The sequence below is a fragment of the Talpa occidentalis genome, unplaced genomic scaffold (assembly GCF_014898055.3).
Source record: "Talpa occidentalis isolate TD23 unplaced genomic scaffold, MPIMG_talOcc4v2.1 talOcc4.3, whole genome shotgun sequence".
Lineage (NCBI taxonomy): Eukaryota > Metazoa > Chordata > Mammalia > Eulipotyphla > Talpidae > Talpa > Talpa occidentalis.
In genome coordinates this window covers 36,374,792-36,387,509 of record NW_023603184.1, presented here as the reverse complement: position 1 = coordinate 36,387,509, position 12,718 = coordinate 36,374,792, and the positions used below count along the sequence as shown (strand labels likewise).

The window sequence follows — 12,718 nt, the reverse complement described above, 5'->3', positions numbered from 1 at the left end:
TGGGAGTGGGATAGTCACACACTTACACATGCACACAAATGTGTATCTATGTGTGTGTATACACACATAGACATAATTATACACAGTTTCTTTATCCTAGGCAATCTTCAAAAATATCGTATGAAGAAGGAATTCCTAACAGATAGCTGAAAGAATATATAAACTTATTGATGCTGCTGTGTGTTGTGACTTTAGCCCTTGAGCCACTATAGGTTCTTGTCCCACAAAACTATAAAAAAGGAATTTTCAGACATTTTAGATGAATAATCAGAAACAAAGCTTAAGAAATTAAGGACTAGTTTATTTGAAGGAAGGAAGCAAGAACTTCCCTGTATGCTGTACTTGGGAGGGGCAAGGAAGGCATGTCTAGGGATAATTAAACCTCCCTCCCCCTCCCTTAAATCTCATCGTCCTGTTTTGTGATTGGCTCTTCCTCCTAGTGGCTATATTCCTCTGGGCAGAGGTGCCCATTTTCCCAGCTCCTATCTTAGTAGTTTACCTCCCTGTCCAAGGTCTCCTAAAATTTACTTTTACTGCTGGCACTGGCCCTACTGAATTTCTCTGCCCTCATCCCAGGGGCCGCCCTTCAGTATCCCTCATCCCTGCTTGCACCTTGCCTGAAGCTGCATACTTAACCCTAACTTGCCCTGGGACTCAGTAGGAGTCAGTGCTCAGCCTCCCATGGCTAATGAGTGGAAGAGGCAGTATTGAAACTGACTTTGTATTTCTCCACCACAAGCGCCTTCTCTTGAGTATGTCCCCAAAGAAAAGGTAGGAGCATTTTCCCTAGGATGTTGGGTGGGGAGGGAGAAGCCAGAAGATGCTGATCTGTTGAAGAAGCTGGGCACACCATGGGAAACCTCGGGTGCCAGGAAGTAGAGGTGTATGCTCATTCTAGTTACCTATCAACGAACACGGGCAGTCATTGTAATGGCTAGAGTCAGGGTGAGCTCTTTCATGACCAAGCTGTTCTTGCAGGTGAAATGATGTAGAGAATGAACACTCTGGACAGTTAAAAACCTAAACTTTGAAATCAGACAGAATTTCATTATCAGGGTGATAATGCTTCTTACTAGTCCTTTTTAAACTAGCTTTAATTGGAGTCAGTTTCTCATTAGAAATAGCAATACTGAGGCTGAACTGATAGAAATGTTGCAGGAATTAAATGATAAAATTCTGTGATTTCTCATTTCCTAGAACATGAGCATTGATCCAGATTAGTATCTATTAATTTTCTCTCTGGGTTGAAATCATGGATATTAGAATAAATATTAATCTACTTAAATATTACTCCTTTTGCTTTTCGTTGAAATAGAATATATAATTTTCTGTTTTTTTAAGATTTACTTTATTTATTTATGCATACAAGAACTGCGGTGGAGGCCAGAGGCAAGAATGGGAAGGTGCAAACTCTAAGCCAGTGGATGATGTTCTGAGCGGATTCCACCCTCATGTTCATACTGAAGATAGAGAGCATCGTGCTGTAGATCTGTTGCCCCCTCCTCCCAAAGGTTAGACAGGATTTCGTAGATATCCAAAGTAGCCATTTCAATACCTGTCACCTTGGTATATGGAATGAAGGTCCATCAAGATCCTGTGAGAAACAGTTTCATGAGAAACTACTACCATTACTTGAAGAGTTAAGTTTTCCTAGGTATAGGGATCTCTGCAGAAATATTTTTTTAAATAGGAGAAATATCTTAAGGAAGGGCAAACAATCAAAGGCAATGTTCTGTCATATGAAGTCATTTCCTCATGATGTGAAACCCTCTCCTCTCTCCCTGGTGACTCAAGTCCCTTATTATAGGATATAAGATCTTGCTGTGTTCCATTTACTTTAGAATTTACTGCTGTGTAATTCTCTCTACCTGTGCTAATCAATTCGGTGTTTTTCTCACTAATATTGTCTGATGTTCATTTATGCATCTAGTCTCAGAACAGCTCACGGTGGTGAGGGAACTTTCCCCTGTACCCAGATAGCTGTTGAAGGAGAGATATTAATAGATGTATTTTTTATGTACTTTATGTGACTGAACTGGAGGGAATGGGTAGCTGAGAGAGTGTGACAAGTATTCCTCCTCTCGCTGTGAGTCCCTGATCTGACCACATGTCCTTGGTTAATATCATGGGACTCTCGTGTGAGATATTAGATTTATCTGAGAGATATCAGCTCCTGTCAAGTGATTTCTGGAAACCTGGGTGAGGAGGAAACCTGAATTCACAATTCACACAATTTTTCAACATGAGTTTTAAAACATGGCTCAGTGCCAGCCACTGCAGCATGGGTTTGTTCGTCAGCAAGGGAGCTAACCCACATGGGCCCAGCAGACCTCTCCGGTCTCGCCCGCCTCTTCCCTCAGCAGTGTATTTCAGTTGATCCGCCCTGTCCTGCTCCCCAGCGCTCGCTGGTGAATCCTCTCACCCATACCCTCTGGCATACACCCTAGTTCTCATATGCATAATGTATGATGTGCAAATATTTTCTCCATTCAAGTAGATGTCTTTTTGTTTTAATGATAGATTCTTTCACTGTGCAGAAGACTTTTTTCTTTCATGTAGTCCCATTTATTTATATTCTGTTTTGTGTCTATATCATTGGAGACAAATACACAATGACATCCCTAAGCGAATGGCATGGAGGGTTTTGTTTGTTTTCCTCTATGTATTTTGTGGTTTCAAAGATTGCCATCCTGTCTTTAATTCATTTTGAGTTATCTTTTGTGTGAGGTGTGACATAGCTCTCTAGTTTCCTTCTTTCGCATGTGGCAGTTTAGTTTTCCCCAAATAATTTGTTGAAGAGACTTTCTTCTCTCTGCTGTTTATTCTTGACTCCTCTGTTCTGGATAAATTGTCCATACAAGTGTTGGTTCATTTGTGGATTCTCGGTCCTATTCCATTGTTGCTTGAACAACTTACTTGCAGGGCAGGAAGGATAAAAAACATCTCACTGGCCAATAGATTGCTTTCACTCTTCACTTTTAGGAAGGTTAAACCATAACTTGAGTAGACAGTAATGCAGAAAGATTCTGTCACATAGCCTGCTTTCCATGCAGTGAAGCCAACTGTTTCTAGCTGGCTGAACTGGGATAGATGCGTTTACACAACTGCTTGTGCTTGAGCCATTGCAAGCAGCTTCAGATGGGCAGTGCACTTGGCCCGCGTCTCCTTTTCCTGCCTGACAGAGGTGCTCAGTACCATGTGCTTCTCTACCCAGTGTATCATGTGCACCTTTTCCTTCCACCACATCGTGTTCTGCACAGACATATAATAGTCCAGGTGATTCTTTACATTCTTGTATGATCCTTGTAGTTGTTCCTGGTAAACACCTTCAAAGGCAATAGTGGTGTTATTCCTCTGGACATCAAAAGGTAATGATGCGGGCCTCCCCGGTGGCGCAGCGGTTGAGCGCTGGGTTGCGACTGCCCGCAACCTCTGCAGCACTGGTTTGATCCGCTGCTCCCGGCCACAAAGGAGGTCCCATATGGCGCGCAGGCCTCTCCTGCCGCCCGCTGCTCCCTCAGCAGTGTACTTCGGTCCTTCTGCCTGCTCTGCTCCTCGCTCTGGCTCTGGTAAATTCTCTCACCCTCCCGCACTTCTGACTGTACCCAGTGCTTGTATAATTAAATAAAAAATAAATCTTTAAAAAAAAAAGGTAATGATGCTATTAACCAGCACCTGCTGTGAATTCTCTAGCTCAATTGCATGGTGGATGTGCTCAAAGAAACCTGTTCCATTTCTTCTGCTTAGGCATGTTTTCTGTACAATGAATTTATGAGTAAATTCTCTAAAAGAGGTACACTTTTTTTTGACTAGATAGACAAACAACCTTCTTGTTGATACAGCAGAGAAAGTTTCTGAAGTAATCACATATGTTTGCTGGATAGAAAATACAGTATCAGTCTTGCTCCAAGAAAAGGGAAGCCTGCTATACTGACTGGCTTTAGAATAAAGGAACTGGAAGAATAAGGACTAGCATTTTAAAGCTTCCATTCTTAGGAATATGTATGTTTGGATTATGACATATCACACAGGTGGGGATAAACCTACCTGCTCTCAATATTTCTGCCATCTGCCACATCAAGACAAAACATAAGACCGTCAATGGAAAAGAACTTCAATACAATCAGTGTGCAATACAGAAAAGACAAAGAATATAGTTTCCAAATCAAGCACCCAAGTTACCCATCCCCTCAAGGGAAGAACTCCAGCCAAACAGGATTGGCCAAAGCAAGGCCCAAAAGCTTGCCACAAGTCCACAACACCTTTAGGCGGGGACCCATAGACAAGGGTCAGAAACTGACCAGACAAGTCTGGGAGGAAAAGAGAAAAATCATAATCGTGATAAAAGCTGGTATTGTCACCTTCCCTTGGGTCTCTCACCCACATCCTTTTTTGCCAGTCCAGGATGAAAAAGCAAGTGCAGCTTCTTTGCATGTCTCCAGGCTCCATGAGCCTTCTCCAGGCCTCCTTCTCCCTCTACATCCTGCTTCCTTCCTATGACAGTCTCCTGCTGCAGGGGCAGGATGCACCACTGAGCAGGTTTCCTATGCCCAGCAGACTGTAAAGGAGGAGTCCAAGAGCCCTCTGTGGATTTCTCAAGCTTTTATTGAGCTTTTACATGTAGTGTGGCAAACAGGTAAACGCAGGCAGGGGTGTCAGGGGGCCAGGAGACCAGGAGGCGTCCAAGACCCTGGCAAGTCCTCATTCTGGGCTTCTCTCTCTCTTCTGGCTTTCTTTCTCCCCTTCTCTCTCCCGCCCCTGCTTCGCTTGGTGACTGTCTCAATACTCCTCCCATGGCCCACAGAGGTAAACAGGACAGCTTACAACAATGAAACAACTGCAGGTGCCCATCAGGGAGGGCAATCCTAATGGTGGAGGGCAGAAAAGCTGAAAACCATTTACAATCCACCTCCTCAGCTGCTTCTCCTCCCTGCTAAGTCCACCCTCCCTGGATGGGGCAGGGAATCTAGTTGGTACCTCCCCTTTTCCTGGGGACTGCCCTGTTAGAGTTTCAGTTTCATTTCACTCCACTCTTCCTCTCTGTGGCAGTCAGGCCCACTGCATCCTGACAGTATCTGTGTCTGGCCTGTCTTCACTCTTCCCCAAGGAGTCACAACATTTCCTTGTTCTCTGAAGGTCTGTTGAGAGTTTCCGGAACAAAGAGTTTGAAAACTTCAGAGGAAAAACTGATTTGGTGAGTCTGACTTTTCATGGGAAGGCCAAGGTGCCTCTGAAAAGGGGAAGAGGCCCAGCTTGCAGGCTGCCTGCTGATTGCGTTAAGGGAAGGGCAATGTGGGGGAGCAGTGGCCTGAAAAGATGGCGGGTTTGAAGGAGGAAGGATTTGTTTACTTCAGAGGGACTGGCATTTCTCCCACAACTCCTTCCTATTCTAAAAGTATGAATTGCACGTTTTGAGGACAGAGAGAATCCTTGACTTTTTAGAAGTAGAAAGCGCCTTTTCCACCAAATACAGGAACGCAGGCAGAGGGGTTTGAATCCTAGGGGTTAATGTTACAGTGTACGAGTGTCATATTTCTTCATGATTCTATACATTTTCCTCCATGTCGTGGCCTGTCTGCGCTGGGGAACCTTGATGTGCGACGGTTGGCAAGTTCTGCACCTCATTTCTAGTCACTCTTTCACGCGCGGGTTAATCACTGTAGTTCCTTAGAGATCACTAACCTTGTTCGTCCTTCTCACTTATATATGATGTCATCATAATGAAGAGATGTGGGGTTCAGAGAGTGGTTCTTGGGTAACATCTGAGACAAGTTTTAGTTATCTCCCCTTTCAGCAGCTTTCGGGCAGTCTCCCCATGAGTCAAAGACATTTAGTTATATCCAAAAGGCAGGTTTATTATAAGGACATTGGTGAGGTCAGTTTTGGAGATCTTGGGTTCGAGAACCGAGTCCTTGGGTTGACGCTGGGCAAAGCTTCACCAGAGCTCCCCTTTCACGGCACTGACGAGTTTCCCAGGCAAGTTCCTCCCCAAGAAAGAGATATCAGTTATCTCCAAAAGGGCAGGTTTATTATAAAAGGGAGATAAGAATAAAGGACATTTGCTTATGATGGAGGACAAGTATTAAAAAAAACCAAAAACCTTAAAAGGAGGTGCCACAAGACAAGAAACCTGCTTACACGAGGAGGTGGGGGTAGAAAGGGTTAACATAACCATCAACACAGCTATAAAAACCAAGATCCTTAAGTGCCAATGCCTAGATCACAAAGTGTAAGACCCAAGCAGGTATCAGGCAGCCATAGAGAGTGTCTAGAGTAAAGGTCAAAGGGTAAAGATATGGAGATTGAGCCCATTGTGGAATCTCCTGCCCCTTTCAGATTCTGCAGTTACCCAAAATGAGCAACTAAGGGAAACATCCAAAGAGTGAGCCCCTCCCAAACAGAAGACTGTATCAGTGCAGTCTCTACAGTGGCTCAGGCCTACACTCCCACTGCCCACCTGTGATTATAGAGAAGCTTCTTTTCACCCACTCTCTCCTGCAGGGCACCAGCCGCCTGCCTGCCTGTGACCTGTCCCATGCTGGGGCTTCTCTTCACTGACCTCCCTCAGTGGAGGCCGCTCCCCTCAAGGCCTCCTGCCTGCAGCCTTGCAGGCCTCTCTCAGCAAACCTGTCCCTTTCGGGCAGCTCTTCCTGCCCACTTATGTCTATACAAATGTCCTTTACTCTTCTGTCCCTTTCCTTAATAAACCTGCCCTTTAAATACAACCAATGTGAAAGGGTCGGCGCAGTAAACAAAAGAAGTACCAGGCTAAGTTTCTCGAATATGGGGAAAATTTATTGGGACCCCGGGAGAATTCACGGACCCAAGGTGGGGGTCGGTGATGTCAAGCATGTTGCCTGGGGAGGAAAGCTTTTATAGGGTGAGGAGAGGTCAGGCGGGAAATTGGGGTTGCAGGGTGGGGGAAAAAGTTTGTAGGGCACGAAAAGATTTGTAGTGAGGCAAGAGGCTAATTGTCTGAATTTTCTAGGTGGGCTTCCTGGTGGGCTTTTGCATTCGGCCTCCTGCATGGACCTTTCATACCAGCCTTTTGTGGATAGGAAAAGGGGCAAAGGCTCTTTCTTTGGCTACTTTCAGCTGGAGTTGGGCGAAGACCAAGGGGGTGGGTCAGGCCTGGTTATGAGGGTCTTCTGCAGGGATGCGAGAATACGGTGGAGAAGGAGTTGATTAAAGGTGGTAGGAGACATTTCCCGAATGCGAGCCGGTATGAATTTTATGAGGCGAGGAGGAAAAAGAAAAAATAAGGATCTCATTTGTACTGGCCCCAAGAGTGCAAGGAACCATGACACTATAGGATTTTGAAACCATGTCAGCAGAGCCTGCTGGTTTTGGAGAGTGATCTGAGGCAGTGAGGTGAGCTGTCTTCATAAGGATGCTAAAGACACAGAGGTTTTTTCCTAAGGAGCTATATATTCGTTCATAAAAATCCTGGGCAGAAATAAGGCTGTGTCTCAGGGCCCACCTGCCACGCCTGCGGCCTCAAGAGATGATGTCAGGCTAATGCTCACCATAATCCGGAGGAGAGCCCTTCATTTAGTTTGGTGTGGTGAGAGCAACCATCCCAGTTTGGATTGTCCCTATAGGGTGAGTTGTGGGACTTGGACACAAGGGCCTGGGGTAGAAGAATTGATACACTGAGAGAGAGCGCCATTGTCCCAGAAAAAGGATCCCCTTGTGGTTTGGAGCGCAGGAGTAACCGAAATGTTAGAAGTGCAGGAGTGAAGCCGACAAGGGCGTCAGTTGGATAGCAGGGGTAGCTGTGATTGGAGTCCCAGAGGGGGACTGAGCATTGGGGAGTCAGACAAGCAGAGTCTGTTATCTTGGTCATTGTGGTATTGAGATTCACTGGAATTGCCGCCGGCAGAGGCCTCTGAAGGGACGTGCAGAGGAAACAAGAGGAGTTATTAGTCCCAAAAGAGTCATTTCCATACACAGGACACTGAGCTAGGGGAGATTTTGACAAGAAATACGCATCCCAGTAGGACCCAGGTTAGGACATACCTACTGTTTGTCTTCAGGGAAACGTTTGATCCATGATAGATGGTGCCAGGAGGGGTCCCCCAGAAGTGTTACCACTGTGGGCGTGGTGAGACTGACCGTGTGTGGACCGGTCCACTGAAGCTGCGGTGGCTTTGGTTGAAGAGATTTGAGCAGGACTTGGTCTCCCGGAGGCAGTGGTGGGGAAGGTTGGTTGAGGAGGTCGAGATCCGAGGCAGGACTGGGGAAGGACCGGTCTGCATGTTCCTGGAGCAGTTGCCTGAGTAGGGAGAGGTCACTCCTATCCGGGGAGGTGTCCACGCAGTGGGTGAGCTGCAAAAGAGGAAGGTGGGCGAACTTGCCCTTGAGGTGATATGCGAGCACAGGTTTGACGACCGGAACATATTTGTCAGAATTTTGCACCCAAGGAGGGGTAAAGAAGAGCAGAGTCACGAATTGGGTAAGTGGGCATGGCCCGACGTGGAGGGAATCGTGGACTTGTGGAATGACCAACTCCGCCTGTTCAAAAGAGCATAGGGGCAGGGTCTGCAGCCAGAGTCAGTTGGGAGAGCCCTTGCCACTGCATCAGCCTTGTTACTCCCTGTGGTAACGTAAGATGCCTCCTTCCCAATTTTCTACTCTTATCCTCTATCAGTATTGCTCATCCAGAAAGAAAGCTCAGCTGAGAGGAATTTCTTTGCAACTTTTATCTTACAGAATGATTTACTTGAGGATGTTAATGTATACATATGTCAGAAAAGGTAGTATAACAAGATGCCAAGGCCCTGAGGAAGGACAATTAGATTAGGGGAGCCCCTGTACTTCCTCCTGTGCAAGCTGCAGCTATTAGCGGGCAGATGAAGGGTACCCATTGATGTTGAAAAGTGGCCTGTTTCCCTCAGCTAATAAAAGGAAACAGAGGAAATGGAAAGTAGTTTAATTTGTGGACAAAGTGAGGAGGGCAGCAGACTGTCTGAAAGACCACTTTTCTGCCCTTTGGCAGAGGGCGGGGGTATTTATACAAATTAGTAAAACTAAGGGGAGTTGGACCAGGGTCTGCAAAGGGGAGGCAGGAAGGGTCAGCATGTCCTTTTGATGTAGGCCTACCTGTGGGTGCCAGCTTGCTTTGCTGACACCTGCTGTTTCACTTATTATCTTCTTGGAATGTCCTTCCCTTTGCTGAGACTGAAAGAAGACAAACTTGTTAAATGCAAAGGATAAGAATACTTACCTGAAGTGGCAGGAAAAAAGACTTGTACTTTTCACTGCATCACCCCCACCCTCCCCCACCCCTACTTTGTGGGACCTGCTTCAGAACAGTTTTTCTGTGGTTCCCTGCCTGAAGGTGCTTTAGATGGGTGGCACGGTTTTGGGCCTCAGTGGCCCCACTTTAAGTCAACCTTCTTTGGACAATTACCCATTAGTGGATGGACAATTTTGTTTAGAAATATCCTTTCTTTTCTCACCCTCTGCACACTAATTCTATTAAAGTGATATTCCACTGAAGGTTTGCTTTGCCTTTTGTACATGATGTGGTTTTTGCAGTTGTTGGGTTTGGAGGGCGGGGCTCTTGGGTTCACTCTGGGGAAGGTGTCACCAGAGCTCCCCTTTCAGAGGCTCGGGGCGAGTTTCCCAGGCCAGTTTCTCATGAGACATGATGTTAGTTATATTTAAAGAGCAGGTTTATTATAAAAGGGAGAGAAGAATAATGGACACTTACATAGATTGACACATGCAGGAAGAAGGTGCTGTCCCAAAAGGGACAAGTTTGCTAAGACAGAGACCTGCATGGTTGCAGACAGGCAGCCTTGAGGTGAGCTGCCTCTGCTGAGGGAGGTCAGTGAGGGGAAGTCCTGGCAAGTACTGGTCACGGGCAGGCAGGAATTGCTGCCCTGTGGAGGGACAGAGAGTTGGTGAAAAGGAGCACCTGCAGAGTCACAGGTGGGCACAAGGAGTGCTGCCCCAGCCAGTGCAGCCACTGCCCTGATAGAGTCTTCTCTCTGGGAGGGTCACTCCTTCTTGGAGTGATTTGTTTGTTGTTGGCTGGGAATAAACTATGTAGAATTTGAAAGGGGACAGATTTCTACAAGGACCCTCAATCTCCATATGTTTACCTTTAGGTCTGCTCTGCTGACACCCCCTACAGCATCTGATACCTGCTTGGGTCTGGTGCTTTGTGAACTAGGCATTGACTCCTAAGGATCTTAGCTCCCATAGCTGGGTTAATGGCTGGGTAAATTCCTTCTACTCCCACCTCCAGCTCTTAGCTTTGTGAGCCAGGTTTCTGATCTTGTGGGTTTCCTTTCCACTTTTTTCTATGCTTAGCCTCCATCATGTGGATGACTAGATCCCTTTAGAAAGTAGAATTCTGGGCCTCCCCTGGTGGTGCAGCGGTTGAGCGCTGGGCTGTGAAGCTGCCAGCGCAGCCTCTGCAGTGCCAGTTTGATCCCCGGCTGCCGGGCGAGGGTCCCACATGGCTTGCAGACCTCTCCTGCCAGACTCACTGCTCCCCTCAGCAGTGTATTTCATCATTCTGCCTGTTCTGTTCCCCGCTTTGGCTCAGGTGAATTCTCTCACCCTCCCGTGCTTCTGACTGTACCCAGTGCTTGTATAAATAAATAAATACATAAATAAATAAATAAATAAATAAATAAATCTTTAAAAAAAAAAAAAAAAAAGAAAGAAGGAAAGTAGAATTCTGAGGGATCCCAAGATACCCCTAGGTTGTGCACTAACAATGCAACAGAAGCTGCAGTAAAGTGTCTTAAATTGTTACCGGTTCTGAAGGGTCTTTGTCTGGTTTCCTGCAATCCATTGTACATAGATCTTGAAAAGACAGTAACTGGTTTCAAGCGAGGAACATTTATTGTGGTCACACTAGAAGAGGTCAGGCAGCAGCCACCATGAACCACACTCCCTAATTGAGAGCATCAAGGATCCTGCTTTATGAGGCTCATCACTGGATTGGGCTAGTGGGGAAGTAGGGTATTGGCTGGTCTTGGGTTTTCTAGCTTGGATTTCAGGGCCTTTAAGCACCCATAGATGCTTTATCTGGTCTCACATTAACACCCTCCTATTGTTACAGGGCAGGGAGAGGGGCAGCCCAGACTCAGCAGACCTGCCTGCTGTAAATAGGTTCTGCCATCCGCAGCATCAGCACAAAACATGAGACTTTAATGGGAAGGAACTTTAGTACAAATAGGAAACAATACAGGAAAGGCAAAGAATCTAGTTTCTAAATCAAGCACCCAAAGTTACCCATCCCCTGGTGAGTAAAAGTCCATCCAAAGCATCTTCCAGTGGGGACCCACAGAAAAGGATCGGAAACAACCAGACAAGTCTGGAAGGAAAAGAGCAAAACCAAAATCAAGACAAAATCCACCATGGTCACCTCCCCACTGGTCTCTTACCCACATCTCTGTCACCCAGTCCACGACCTTAAAGACAAGCTCAGTTTCTTCACGTGTCTCTTGGCTCCATCCTTCTTCCTTCCTTCCTCAGTCTCCTCTGCAGCTTCTTCTCTCCCTGCTCAGATCCACCCTCCCTTGGGTGGGCCAGGACACCTGGAACCTCCCCCTTTCCTGGGGACCACCCTGTTACACTATGTCAAGGGAAAGTGCATCCCAGCTCTTTAGGTTTTCAGCAACAGGAAGGTTACAAATAAGGACCATGTTCCAGGGGCCCTGTAATGACATTATTATGCAAAGTATATTTTACCCATCACCTAGTGAAGGAGGAAGTAAGTTCTGAGAGTAGGCAGTTAGGGTCACCGGCCCAGCCTTGAGCTGGCTTTCTAAACTGTGCCTAAAACAGGGACTTAGATAAGCTGATCCACACGCTGCAGAGAAGAGTTGGGGTGTAGGCCAGAGTCTGGGGGAATGAAAGACTTCACCAGAGACAGACTAGAGAGCAGAAAAGGAGAATTTATTGAAGTACACAGGTGAGAGGAGCAGGGGCCAGATGAGAGGGCCTGAGGCTGTTTCTACTCCAGGCACCACTGATTGGTTGGGTGACTAGTCTTGGGTGTGTCCTGACTCTGCATCTGGATCCTCAGCTTAACAGCCCAGTTCCTGTGGCTGCCCAACCCACAACCTTATTCAGTCAAGCCTCCCAATTTGCCTGCTGAAGGAGGAGTGGGGCCTAGTTTTTAACTTTAATAATAACACCACACCATAAAGCAATATCTTTGTGGGCCCAGGGTAATGCCATCTGCACATTACATAAAAATAGATATTCAGCCAAGGATGGCTGGCTCCCGGACTCCACAGATGGCTGATTCAACTAGATAATACATGTCTTCCTTTTCTGCCTAAATCTGGTTTTCAAGATGATTCTTTCCTCATGGAGTTGAGGATCAAGTTGCTTGGAGTCCAGGAACTGCATGCACTTCCTTGTCTCCTTCCTTTTTTTTTTTTTTTTAAAGATTTATTTATATATGAATACAAGAATTCTGGGGTACAGGCCAGAGGTGAGGAGTTAGAGGATTCACCAAAGAAAGAGTGGGGAGCAGAACATGAGGATCTCATGAAATACACTGCTGAGGGGGAGCAGTAGATGAGACAGGAGAGGTCTGCACTATGTGGGTAGCTATCTGGACCGGAGATGAAATCTGTTGCAGTGCTGCTGATAGCTTCATAGTGCTGTGCTTAACCCCTTGCATCACAAGGGAGACCCTCCCCTTTTTTTCCTTAAATATTTTATCTTAGCCTATCTTTGTTTTCTA

The 12,718-nt window shown here is 46.3% G+C and overlaps 1 protein-coding gene across 3 annotated transcripts in view; it reads left to right on the top strand.

The window, feature by feature from the left end:
- Positions 1-5,001: 5,001 nt before the first annotated feature.
- The window catches only part of LOC119255570 (tripartite motif-containing protein 5-like), a 37,277-nt gene continuing 29,560 nt past the window's right edge, over positions 5,002-12,718 (top strand). For all 3 annotated transcript variants that reach the window (XM_054699482.1, XM_054699481.1, XM_037522824.2), the window contains exon 1: positions 5,002-5,194. The gene's annotated coding sequence lies outside the window, so the exon portion shown is untranslated. The remainder of the gene's footprint in view (positions 5,195-12,718) is intronic.